Here is a 13466-nt window from a genome sequence, read left to right as displayed (position 1 = left end):
GTGCAGTTCAATTCACACATGGAAAAATCATAAGCATTTGGATTTTTTATTTTCAAATGTGTGTATTTTGTTTTTCTCGTGAGGAAAGCTCAGGGAAATACATCTTTTCATTCATATTGTGACACATCTCTTTTCAGTATGAATTGAAGTTTTATAAGATAGGTAAGCATTTATCAGAAATTGTAAGACCATTTGTGAAGTTTTAGAAGGTCTCTACACGTGATTGTTACTGTATCTTAATACACACTAGATCCTGATCTTATTTAATTTGAGAAATTTCATTTTTCTCTTATTTTGAGATAATACACAAGTGGGATTATTAAGTATTTTTCTATACTTTGGTTTATAAGTTTTCAGGGAGTACTGGAGTCATACTTCAGGAATTTGAATTTAAAAGTTGAGCTGATGATAATTTATATTCAAAGGAAATGCATAATAAACCTTTGGAAGAAATAGTTCACAACTAAAATGCAGCTTTCTACTTTGATATTCATCCTTATTTTTCTTTTTAATAATCAACTTTTAAAAACTGAAATCTATGAAGAAAAATGATGTCACTTGGTGACATGAAGTGCTACTTAGGATTTGCGTGATATGGAATTCTAGCCAGTGTATTAACGAGTACCCCTGAACTATTCCAGTGCTACTTTTCTGAGCTGCCCTGGACTGACAGGGTTTATCTTCTGTTGGTTGATGTGCACAGTGTAACGGCACACGAATAAGAGAAAAGATGGCCAGGGGCTTTGAGCAGCTTTGGGATCAGTAGCCAGTGTGAGCCAGCAGCAAGCAGGATGAGCAGCCTGTTTGAGCTTCCACAGGAACCTGCTTCAGAAGGAGGCCACGCCCAAGCAGGATCAAGGCTCAGCATGTCACCATCAGGAAAGACACAAAACACTCAGACCTGGACTTGGCTCCCCCCCAGACTCTTCTTTCCACACCCAAAAGTGCAGAGAGTAAATAACCTTGTTCATGGCACCTCTACGTAGACCACTGTGGGCTCCTCTGAGGGGATGTCCAGCAAAGACTAACGTAGCAAAGCAGAAGTAAGAAAAATTCTAAGTCAAGCATGAGCCAGCTAAGTCGGAGGGGAAGGAATAGCTGTTCTCAGCGATTCTCAAATGTAACTACTTGCTACATTTGGGCTCTGAGTTTAACTCTATCCTAGGATACAGTTTATTAATAAAAACGTTTTATATTTTTCTAAAAGGTGTTTCAATAAGTATGGTTTATGCAAGCTTTACATTGGGGCATTAGTGAAGCCCCCTAGTCAGAACCCCTTTTTGATTATGTGTATTTTCATAAAGGGAGCTTGGGAGGGACTTTAGTTTCTTTTAAATTCAGCAAGAGAAATTTAAATGTCTTTTAAAGCTGCAGAACTTGACCGGGTGTGGTGGCTCACGCCTGTAATCCCAGCACTTTGGGAGGACAAGGCAGGCAGATCACCTGAGGTCAGGAGTTCGAGACCAGCCTGGCCAACATGGTGAAACCCTGTCTCTACTAAAAATAAAAAACAATTAGCCAGGCGTGGTGGCAGGTGCCTGTAATCCCAGCTACTTGGGAGGCTGAGGAAGAATAATTGCTTGAACCAGGGAGGCGGAGGTTGCAGTGAGCCGAGATTGCAGTGAGCCGAGATTGTGCCACTGTACTCCAGTCTGTGTGAAAGAGTGAGACTCTGTCTCAAAAAAAAAAAAAAAAAAAACTATAAAACTTGTTTTGGCCAGCCGTGGTGGCTCATGCCTGTAATCCCAGTATTTTAGGAGACCGAGACGTGAGACTCACTTGAACCAAGGGGTTCGTGACCAGCCCTGGCAACACAGTGAGACCCCATCAAAACAAAAAAGCCGGGCCTGGTGGTGTGTGCCTGTAGTTCTGGTTACTCAGGAGGCTGAGATGGGAGGATCACTTGAGCCTAGGAGGTTGAGGCTGCAGTGAGTCATAATCATGCCACTGCATGCCAGGCTGGGTGACAGAGCAAGACCCACTCTAAAATAATAATAATAATACATAAAACTTGTTTTTAAATCCATATATAGAGCTGAATTCCAAATTGGTTATCAGTTCCTTAAACCAAGCAAATTGGTCTTTCTGGTAAGAAAATGGAGTTCAAAAGAAAGTTAAAGTACACATATTACAAGAAGGTTGTGCTCTGGTCAGCCACAGCAGAATCACATCCTTGTAAATGAATGCAGTCAAATGTGTGTGTCCAGATTGGCGGGCGTGCGGTATTGGCGAAAGCACCATAGAAACCTCTGGGTGTCTTCTGACGAAGCTGGGCACCCAGAGCCGTGTGATTCCAGGAGATGCTTGTGGAACGAGGCTGGGCTGGCCCTGCCCCACTGTGCACAGGGATGGTAGGGTCTGATTTATGTTCTCCAGAAGCCAGGCATGACACCCTGCAGATAGTGCCATGTGTAAGTTTTTAAAGAAAATTATTCTTACTGTCAATCATGTATCAGTATCACCCTTAGTCGTGCCACGTATTCATGTTGGCATAACTAATTCATATTCCTAAAGTATTCATTTCTTCTTATTTAAAGGGCTTTTAATGGAAGAGGTAATATATTAGCATGGATCCACAATCACGGTTAGCTGAAAGAGTCCTCAGTGAGAGGTCCCCTCCCGCGGTCCCTGTCTGCCTTGCTTCTCCTTGCCCTGTAGGCAGCCATTTGCATTAGACTCTTGTACAAGCAGATAAGAATATTTACTTTTATACCCACGCAACGTACAGTTTCACAAAAGGTCATAGTCTAGATACCCTGTTCTGAACCTTGGCTTTTCGGGTTTATGCAGTCTGTGGGGACCTCGGATTGTCCACCCTAGACACCGTCCTCACTTCTCTCCAGGCTGCATAGATCTCCCTGTGCGGCTGCCTGGCTTCTCCTGCTGGCTCCCTGGCGCTCAGTCACGTGGTTTCTAGTCTTCCGCCATTAAAAGCAATGCCGCCGCGAATAGCATTGTTCTCCCGGCATTTCTTATGTGTGGAGAGATACCCAGAAGTGAGACTGCAGGGTCAAAGCACAGTGCGTCGCCATATAGGTGGGTGTTGCCAGATCCTGTTTTTGGGATGGTTCCATGTTCCTGCACCAGAAAATATCTGGAAGTGCCTTTTCCCTGCAGCCTTCCAGCAGCGGATGGCCACACGTAGAGATTTCTACCACTCAGGCGAGAAAGAGGATCTCAGCGTGTTATTTGCACTTTCGCATTTTGACTGAGTTGTAGCCTCTCTTGAGGTGTTTAAGGATCATTTGCTTGTTTGCTTTTCTGTTCTGTGAGCTGACGGTTCAGCTCATTTGCCCTTTATTCTGTTGGACTCTTGGTTTTCCCTCCTGGATTTCTAGAAGCACTTCGTGTTTTGAGTTCATACTATTCCCAGATTGCCTTTTGACTGTGCTATAGCTTCCTTCCCCCAGTGCGATGCTGGACAAATACGAAGGACAGTCCTTGTGATTTTATAATTGGTCCGATGCTTCCAGGAACGATGGCGACGGCTGTTTTCTCGTGTTAAAAACAGACTCTTCTGATCCTGGTTACAGAGAACCTCTAGCAGGAATGGATGTTGAATTGTTCTTGCCTGTTCTCACCTGTTAAGGTGATCGCATTTTCTCTCCTTTGGCTTAGTAGTGTGCTGTCCTCGATTACCCAACATGAAAATATCCTGCGTTCATAGATGAAGTCCTGTGTGCTCAGGCGGGCTGTTCCTCCATCGTTCTGAGTAGTTCTGCACACATGCGTGAGTCCACTGTTTCTTGCTGCCCAGGGCTTGTCAGCCGTCAGGCGGGTTGGGGGCATTACTCTGTTGCTTGATTAACCCCAGTCTTAGGTGGACACCGTGTCCCTGGGTCTTGGCTATAGCTCTGGAACCAGCTTGCATTCCTGCCCCTCCCCCAGGAGTCAAGGTCTCCTATTCCTTCCCAGCTACAGGGGCTCCCCCAGTGCCCTAAGGCTGACAGGCTTCTCACCTGCCCCTGCACCGTATTTTCTGTCCCAAAGGGAGAAGATTCCAGCAGGAGTTCTGTGCCCTCCAGCAATGACTACTGTTGGAACCTTCTCCCCTATGGGACAGAAGACACCGTTCAGGGGCATGTCAGAAGCCTGACAGTCTTAGGGAATGGGGAAACCCGCTGGAGCTGGGAAGGGAGTAGGAGACAGGGCCCATAGGGAAGAAGGGTCTTTCTCAGGTGTGCACAGCAAGGGACACTTCAAACTTTCTCCAGTCTTTCCTGAGAGGTTTTGTGGAAACAGCCTTGGGGAGGCAGCTGACCCCTGTTGAGGCCCCGGGGACTTTGCATTCTCTCTCCTGGAGTACACTTGTCCTGCAGCCGCCCCACTGAGCTTTGCTCCCCAGGCTGGCCTGCACTCTCCCGCCTCCTCTGGCAGCTGGCTGTCTGTCCTTAGGTTTGTCCAGCTGTTTTTCATCTGAAGAAATTCCAGCCAGGCACGGTGGCTCACACCTGTAATCCCAGCACTTTGGGAGGCTGAGGTGGGTGGGTCACCTGAGATCAGGAGTTCGAGACCAGCCTGGCCAACATGGTATAACCCCGTCTCTACTAAAAATACAAAAATTAGCCAGGTATGGTGGCACGCACCTGTAATCCCAGCTGCTTGGGAGGCTGAGGAAGGAGAATCGCTTGAACCCAGGAGGCGGAGGTTGCAGTGAGCCAAGATCATGACACTGCACTCCAGCCTGGGTGACAGAGTGAGACTCTGTCTCAAAAAAAAAAAAAAAAAAAAAAATCCAGAGTTTAAATTCTGAAGTCGCTGCTTACTACTTCCGAAGGTGTTTCCTAGGTCTTAACCCAAACTAGGTTGAGAGGCCCTTGACACAGATTGACTTTGAAAGTCTGGCCCAAAGTGGTGCCTCGCTTTTCACCCCTGGCCTCTGTATCTTGTTCACGGGTCATGCCGCATTGTTTCTGAAGCACAAACAAGGTTTATTATCAACAGTAAGTGGCAGATCTGCGTGGGGTTCAAGCTTGAACAGGAAGTAGCTGAGGCAAGAACCACAGTGTGTGTGCCCCGCGGAGCCCACAGCATAGGCCCTGACAGCCAGGCCTCCCGTCCCACCACCGGCCTTCTGGGGGTGGTGGCTAGACCCCTCCTCCCCTGCCCAGTTTTGTGGGTGGTGGGCGTAGCTTCAGGCCTTCTTTCACCTTTTGGGCTTCATTCCTCTCCCCTGCCAAACCGCACCCCTGCAGGGTAAATTTTGCCCCTTCTTGAGGTGGTGTGGAAGAACACGGAGTGTGGGCTCAGGACACCCTTCCTGTCAGGTGTGGATGTGTGATTTGGGGTGCTGCTTTCTGTCTCTCCTTTGAGCCTCAGTTGTCCACTGACAGGTCATCTTAGCCATGGGGAGCACACGTGGCTCATGGGTGCCTGGTGATTGTTGGTGTGCGGTGCGCTGGCAGTGTGTGCTGTGCTGTCCCTCACCTCGGTGGTTGGCTGGCGGGGCCTGGGGGCTCCTGCTCAGCTCCGACCCTCCAGGACCAGCTGCCTGTGGCCCCGTCTTGGTGGACGGTCTCAAATCTCATCTCCTAGGCAGAGAAGTTGATGGCTGAAGTGTGCCATAAAGACACAGTGACGTTTGATGGCTGAAATGTGCCATAAAGACACAGTGACGTTCAGAAATCCTCCGCCATGTTTGGATAGCTTGCTATTAGCATGTTCCTGTGAGGGACAGAAACAGCAGCCTAAGCTGAGGACTCACAAGGAAAGGAGAGCCCAGGCCCCACCTCTGAGGATGGACGAACCTCAGGGATGGGCAAGTTTGCCTCGGCCTCGGCCTCTGGTGGGGTGGGGGGCTCAGGCCTGTGGGTTGGGGGCTTGGCCTCTTGGGAGGGGGGTTGGGCCTCCTAGGTAGTGGCATTGGGATGAGAGAAGTGCCTGCTAGAGATTTGTGGTTTCAAAGCCGGGCATGTGACCCTTTAGAGCTAATGGGCCCTGACAGTTCTGGGAAGCATTTGTTTTATTTTCATAAAGTGCATAAAATCCTTCTGACTTGAGCAGCAAGAAATTGGCGGTGCTGCTGCAGATGCTTCCCCAGGCTGCCCACTGTCTGCCAGACCAACCGGTGAGGACAGGTGGGGCCGATGGCTGTGGGGAGAGGGCATCTAGGGCCAGCTTCCCCTGCACCTTGGGCCGAGGGACAGCCCGAGGAGGAGGGAGAGGCTTCAGGTGAGGCAGTGAGGGACCCTCAACAGGACTAGACTCCCAAGAGGACTGGGTGGTGTCTGTGTCCAATTCTGATGTGGGGACGCACAGTAGTGAAACCTCCCAGGCCCTTCTGTCTCCCTGTCCAGGGGACCTGGGGTGAGAGGGACCCTGCCTTCCTGCAGCCCAGCCTAGGATGCTAGTGCTAAATACTTTTTGGGCTGAAGAACTTTCTTAAAAAGACACAATTTCCAGAAGCCACAGATGAAAAAAAAAAATGGACACTTTGCTCCATTAAAAAGTGAAACTTTCTGTATTCCAAGCAAAAGTAAAAAACACATTGGGATAAACTTGCAATGTATTTTAAACTCTGTTTAAAGACAGACTTTTTAATAAGAGAAACAGCCCAATTGAACGATAGAAGAAAGGAATAAATAGGCAATCAAATAATCACAAAGCATGAGAAACCAACTTTGCTGTCGAGAGAGAAGGTGGCAGAGATTTGGGAATCCAGACTGGAAGAGGAGTTACCTGGCTTCCCAGCGGCACAGGCACTGCCACGCCCTTGGCCTTGGCTGTTGGCTTACGCAGGTGGCCTGACTCTGGCCTCCCTCTCCCACCTGCTTGGTTGGATTCAAGAGTGCTGGCCTCACCTTGTCATCAGAGCATACGCGCAGCACCAGGTGGAAAGTGCGAAGGGCAGCCCTCAGCACACAGCACATGGCGTGCTCCAGGCGGACCCTGGCTCTGGTTTGTGATCTGTGTAATGTAGGTTAATATCACAGTTGCACGCATCTTTCGATTGCCAAAAATTTAAAAATTGATACTATTTGGAGTGGTTGAAGATGTGGGGGTGTAAATGGTGTGAGACTTCTGGAGGAGATTTTGGAAGTACTTCTCAAATTTAGAAATATTTTGCTGGTACAAGAAAAAGCTGGAGCAGGGACATGGCCCCCTATCTTGAAATAACAGGTCTGGGGTGGAGGGAGGGTTGAGCCTGTTCTGTGTGGCGCCGGAACCTATGGGTGGGAGACAAAGGGAGACTGACTTTGGTTCTGTGTATGGAGGGAGCCTCCGTTCCAACAGGGTTCAAAGATGATGGGACAGCCCCTCATCAGGTAGATGGTGAGCTCCTCGTCACAGGAGGCGTGCAAGCAGGCCAGATCTCCACGCCCCCATTGCACTTTCTACCAACTGCATCAACACGTCAGCACCCACGTAGGCTTCAGGCCTTGGCAGATGTGACCTTCAGGAGCCCCCAGGCAGATGGAGCCTGGGCTGCAGTTCCTGCCTGCCCCTATCCCCCACCCCCTGGAAGGCCCCTGAAGTCTCCAGTCCCTCCTCATTGCTCAATGTTTGCCCAGGGAGTCCTGTTCGGCCCCCAACTTGTCCTTCAAGCTGGGGAATGAATCTCTTCATTCCCTTTTGAATAGAAACCACCTTTTGGGGAGGTTCCCCATGGTGCAAGGACACGAGACCACCTTGCAGGCAGCCTTCAGTGGCCTGCACCTCTGAGAACAGACTGCATTTGCCAGTTTTCCTACTTCACTTTCAAGGAGCCTGTGTAAGACCCCTTCAGAATTGGGGATCTTCCAAAAATTTTATTCAAACCCTGGGCAAAGTTACCCTCTGTGACTGTGTGCCTGACACTGGCCGCCTGTGTTGGCTGCAGCTGCCCTGCAGTGTTCCAGGGCTTGGCACCTCAGGACTTGAAATTCCCTCTGTCGGGGAAGTCCCTCTGCTGTTTTGTTGGAGCCACAGGGAAGAAAGAAAAGCCTCCTGGTGTGCGGTTGTTGAGGAAGACCTTTGGCGCCTACTTTCTCAAGTGAGCCTCCCCGGGGCTGGGAGTCGGGCCATAGCCAACCCACAGATGAGGAAACCGAAGCTCAGAGAGCAAGGTACAGTCCCTGCCAGCTCTCGGTCCCTGGCACGATGTCCTTTGGGATTTAGGGGCCTGGCTGCGTTGGCTGAGCACGTGGCTGGCCCAGGGCCCCAGGGAGCAGTTCAGGAGAGCATGGCCTGCCCGTCCCTGGGATTTTTCTGCTTGAGAGTTCTGTCATCTGCATGAGCACACAGCTGAGAAAGGGCAGGTTGCTGAGTTGAGATTAGCGTGACCACTTTTTCGGCTGATGTGTGAGTGAGTGAGGACAATTGAGAGGGCAGAATCAGACAGGCGTTCCTGCTCTAAACAATTCCACTGGGCTGCATGGCCACCGACCGCCCCAAACCATGCACCTGAACCAAGACCTTGCTACTTGGCCCATCCTGCCCCGAGGCTGCAGCCACTTAGTGTGGGAGTGTCCGCAGGGTGCCCAGACCCATTAAGCCCAGCAGGCGTGGCGCCAGCACCCACGGCACTTTCCAGAGCCCTCGAAAGTGTTTTCATTTCTTTCATAATCAGAAGAATAAAATGAACTTCTAGGTCAAAGTAAATGTTTTAATATACAATATTAATATATTCATCTTTACATTAATGCTACCATAAAATAGAATTTTTAATATTTTTTATGGAGGAAGGGCTCCTGAAAGTCATAATGCAGCCCCGAGCCTTGGCCGGTCGCTTGGACTCGCAGCCATCCCCCGTGTGGCTTGGACCCACCGCGAAGCTGACCTCATTCTACTCTCCAGCCCAGTGTGCGCCCAGGGAGAGGAGCAAGCTCTCATTCTCCTGGTGGGTTTTCCATTTCCAGGGATTATGGCTCTAAAGAAAAGCATCTTTGGGACAGTTTCAATACAAACACCAGGATGCTTTTAAAAATAGAACTTTCAAATAAAATCTCTTTAACCATGGATTTTAAGCATTAATCTCGTTCGATAGTTGCAAAATCAAAACCTTCCGTCAGCACGTCGACCTGGATCTTGCAGCCCGTGGTGCTGTGCAGGGAAGCTGTCTTCTCAGACGCCTCTTGAGCTGTGGTTGCTTCTCAGCCCCAGTTCAGAGCATAGTCATATGGGCGAGGCTTGTGAGCTTGTGAGCCAGGCCTTTATTTCTCCACGAGGGCTCTCTCCCATTGCCTGTAAAACTGCACAATCATTTATTTCTATATTTTCCCTATTTTTACACCTGCCAAAACATCCATTTGTGGTGGTAAAATACTTGGACTCCCTAGCAGTGAAATGAAAAAGGTTGTGATTTATATAAAGAGCAGAGTGGCCTCTGGGGTGAGTTGGGCTGAGTTAAGGTCCCTGTAACCTCCAAGATGAGCCTGGCAGGACGCAGCTAGTGGGGCACGTCCACAGCTGCATGGTGGCCTCCAGGCCATGCTTACCCACTCTCTTCTCCAACCCCCAAAGCCTTCTGCTACTGGCTGGCGTGGTGAGGGCCTGGGCACCAGGAACAGGGCACAAGGGGCACTCGTGGGCTGGGGCTGGCTGTACAGTGAGAGTTAGACATTCAGGAATGTTATGAGCCATTACATTAAAACACAAAGGTAAGGAATAGGGAAAACTAATTTTTTACATTTTCCTTGTGTCCATGCCCTGAGGTGATTTATATCTTGGACCTCGGGGAAATCCTGGGGTGTATGTACGATTGTGTGTCTCTTCTAACTCCAAGTTGGGTGAAATCATATTCGCTGAAGGCGAGAGTATTTACACCATGGAAATTGACAGATGCTACAAGTCAGGGCTTGACTTGTTTTGTTGTTTATCTAATTTTAAGAAAGTGATAGCGTGAAAGTCAGTGGAAGGAATGCCTGTAAACATGAAGCAAATGTCAAAGCCAGCCGGGCGCGGTGGCTCACACCTGTAATCCCAGCACTTTGGGAGGCCAAGGCGGGCAGATCACCTGAGGTCAGGAGTTCAAGACCAGCCTGGCCAACATGGTGAAACCCCATCTCTACTAAAAATACCAAAAAATTAGCTGGGCGTAGTGGCGGGCAATCCCAGCTACTCAGGAGGCCGACGCAGGAGAATCGCTTGAACCCGGGAGGCAGAGGGTGCAGTAAGCCAAGATCACTCCACTGCACTCCAGCCTGGTGACAGAGCAAGACTCCGTCTCAAAAAGAATAAATAAATAAAACCAAATGTCACAGCCATGTTCACAGCCATTCCATTGTGACGAACACAAAGCAAATGGAGGAAAATTCTTCCAATATTCAGAAACTTATCCAGTTCAACAAAGAAGTCCCTCGGGTCATTGCAAAACAAGTGCAGTTCCTATGTAAGTCTTTGTTGTTTCACTTTACTCTTACTTGTTAAAAGAAATGAAAATAACCAGCATTCGTGTCCGAACTAAACTTGTCAATTGGAACCATAGGTTGGCTATGAATACAAGCGTTCAGCAAAAATCAAAAGCATTCTGTGAGAATCAATTAGCTATATGGAATTTGTAATAAAGAGTATTGTATATTTTGTCACAATCATGTGGCACACAATTCCGTGAACAAGGGACAGCATATAGGGTGGTCCCCTTAAGGCCACAAAGGAGCAAATCTAGAGACCTGATACATTGCAGTTGATATGGGCATTGCAGATCAAGTAGGGGAAATGGTTGATATTCAGTAATGGTGCTGGGACATTTGGTTTTCCATATGAAAAAATGTATACACAAATAAGAATATATGTACCACCTAGGTTTCTGTAAGTACGTGCTGGTGAAATTATTTCTAGGCTGGGCGTGGTGGCTCACACCTGTAATCTCAGCACTTTGGGAGGCCAAGGTGGGTGGATCAAGAGGTCAGGAGTTCGAGACCAGCCTGGCCAATATGATGAAACTCCATCTCTACTAAAAAAAAAATACAAAAATTAGCTGGGCGTGGTGGCGCATGCCTGTAGTCCCAGCTACTTGGGATGCTGAGGCAAGAGAATCGCTGGAAGCTGGGAGGCAGAGGTTGCAGTGAGCCAAAATCGCGTCTCTGCACTCCAGCCTGGGCGACAGAGCAAGACTGTAAAAAAAAAAAATATATATATATATATATGTATATATATATGTGTGTGTGTGTGTGTGTGTGTGTGTATATATATATATATATGGTTCTCCTCCTCCTAGGAGGGGAGGACACTGCCTCTGGTTTTGGTCCTCCCCTACTGGAGAGCTGGGACAGGTGCCATTGAAAGCTCTAGCCCTCACCCCTGTGGGGCGGGTGGGCAGTCAAGGAATTCAGGCCCCTGGAAAAGTGAGACCTTCTTCAGCTCCAGAGCAGCCCCTGAAAATCCTCTGGGTCGCTGGGGATTTGCCCTCCTTTCCAAGATCATCTTCTAACAACAGGTTCTTCAAGTTACATTTCTCCCTGAGTCCCCAAGCCCGTGTAAAGAGCCGGTTCCCTGGATCTGGGAAGGCTGGGCTGGGGGTGTGGATGGAAGGTATGTTGGTTGCTTTCCAAATGACTACACCTGTCCTGCTTCCCCATCAAACAGCCTCTGAGTTTACAGCTCCTTCAGGCGCTGTTTTTGTGAACAGGCACATTTAGGGGCTTTGGATATGGCCTTCCTCCCCTCGGTTCAGCGGGCTCCAGGGAACTGGGTATTGAGGTATTCTCAGCGGTCCAATACCTTCAACTGGGGGCTCCAGAACCAGCGAAGAGCCTGAGAACAGGGGCGGGGGATAGGGGAAGGAGAGTGAGAGGCATTGCAGACAGATCAGAACTGGCCTTGGCGAATCTAGGTACAGAACCCAGGCTGCCCCTACCCAGGGTCCTGCCGGGTGGCATCCCTCACCTGGGAAGGCAGGATTGGGAGGGTCTCTGGTGTCTTTCCCTGGGCACCCAGTGTCCTGTGGTTTATTGTGTTTGTGTGATGGGCGTCAGTCCTGCAGCAGCACTGGGAGGACAAGAGGTGGGCCCTGGGGGCTTGTGTTTCCCAAGCCTTTGCTGCTGTTATTTTAGTTACCTTTATTGTTTTCCTTTCTGATAACCGAATTCATATTAATTCATCTAGAAAACCATACGAAGAAGTAAATAAGCATCACTTGTAAATCCCACCTTCCAAAATTGACCACAATTTATAATGCTAGTTGCTGGTATGTATTCATTTTCTCATCGTGTGTGTGTGTCTGTGTGTTTTACAATCTTGTCTATTACAGTCTATTGTCCGTATAACAAACACAGAAGCACCTGCTTATACCATTGGGACTACGCTGCTTACGATGTTACGTAATGTTAACTTCTTTTTATTTTCTGTAAACAATTTTACTACATTTCTTCCCTGTCACTAACTGATGTTCTCTTAACCATGATTTTAAGTTTCATTGAAGGGGCACCTTATTTTAGTTCAGTTGCGTATATTTTCTCATTTCTATAATAATTTCTTCTTTAGTGCATTATGAAATACATGCTTCTGTTTTTTTTCTCCTGGGTTATCTTTTTATTATTGATTTCTGATTTCCATATATTTTTTTCACAACTTAATTACTTTATTGGGCTTAATGAATAGCACTTCCTGCTCACTGTACTAAAATTGGAATGATACAGAGAAGGTTAGCATGGCCCCTGGGCAAGGATAGCACAAAATTTTTGAAGCATTCCATATAATTAAAAAACAATATTTTGACATATCATTATATTTTTTACTGTAAAATACACATAACAAAAATAACCTTTTTTTTGAGACAGAGTCTCACTCTGTTGCCCAGGCTGGAGTGCAGTGGCACGATCTTGGCTCACTGTAACCTCCACCTCCCAGGTTCAAGCGATTCTTATGCCTCAGCCTCCTGAGTAGCTGGGCCTACAGGCATGCACCACCACACCTGGTTAATTTTTTTGTATTTTTAGTAGAGACAGGGTTTTGTCATGTTGGCCAGGCTGGTCTCAAACTCCTAACCTCAGGTGATCCACCCACCTCAGCCTCCCAAAGTGCTGAGATTACAGGTGTGAGCCACCCTGCCCGGCCTACCGTCTTAACCATTTTTTAAGTGTATAGGTCAATGGCATTAAGTACATTCATACTGTTGTACAGCTGATCCCTAGAACTTTTTCACCTTCCAAAACTAAAGCTCTGTATCCACTAAACAGTAACTTCCCATTTCCCCTACCCCCAGCCCCTGGCACCCACCATTCTACTTTCTGTGTTTATGAATCTAACTGCTCTAGGAACCTCTTATGAATAGAATCATACAGTATTTATCTTTTTTGTGACTAGCTTGTTTTACTAAGCATAATGTCCTCAAGGTTCATCATGTTGTAGCATGGGTCAGCATTTCCTTCCGTTTTAAGGCAGAGAATAATATCCCATTGTATGTATATACCACATTTTATGTACCCATTCATCCATCAGTAAATGCTTGGGTTGTTTCTACCTTTCAGCTATTTGAATAATGCTGCTATGAATATGGATATGCAAATATCTCTTTGAGATCCTGTTTTCAATTCTTCTGGGTGTAC

General features: G+C 47.8%; 1 non-coding gene across 1 annotated transcript; it reads left to right on the top strand.

Annotated features, from left to right (window-relative positions):
* The first annotated feature begins 12516 nt into the window (after window positions 1-12516).
* On the top strand, window positions 12517-12619 carry LOC116809819 (U6 spliceosomal RNA). Its single transcript, XR_004370002.1, has one exon. It is a non-coding gene; the product is annotated as a U6 spliceosomal RNA (small nuclear RNA).
* Window positions 12620-13466: the final 847 nt, after the last annotated feature.

This window comes from Hylobates moloch, unplaced genomic scaffold (genome assembly GCF_009828535.3).
Source record: "Hylobates moloch isolate HMO894 unplaced genomic scaffold, HMol_V3 SCAFFOLD_1, whole genome shotgun sequence".
Classification (NCBI taxonomy): Eukaryota; Metazoa; Chordata; class Mammalia; order Primates; family Hylobatidae; genus Hylobates; species Hylobates moloch.
Note: the sequence above shows the minus strand (reverse complement) of the source record. Positions and strands in the feature narration are given on the sequence as shown.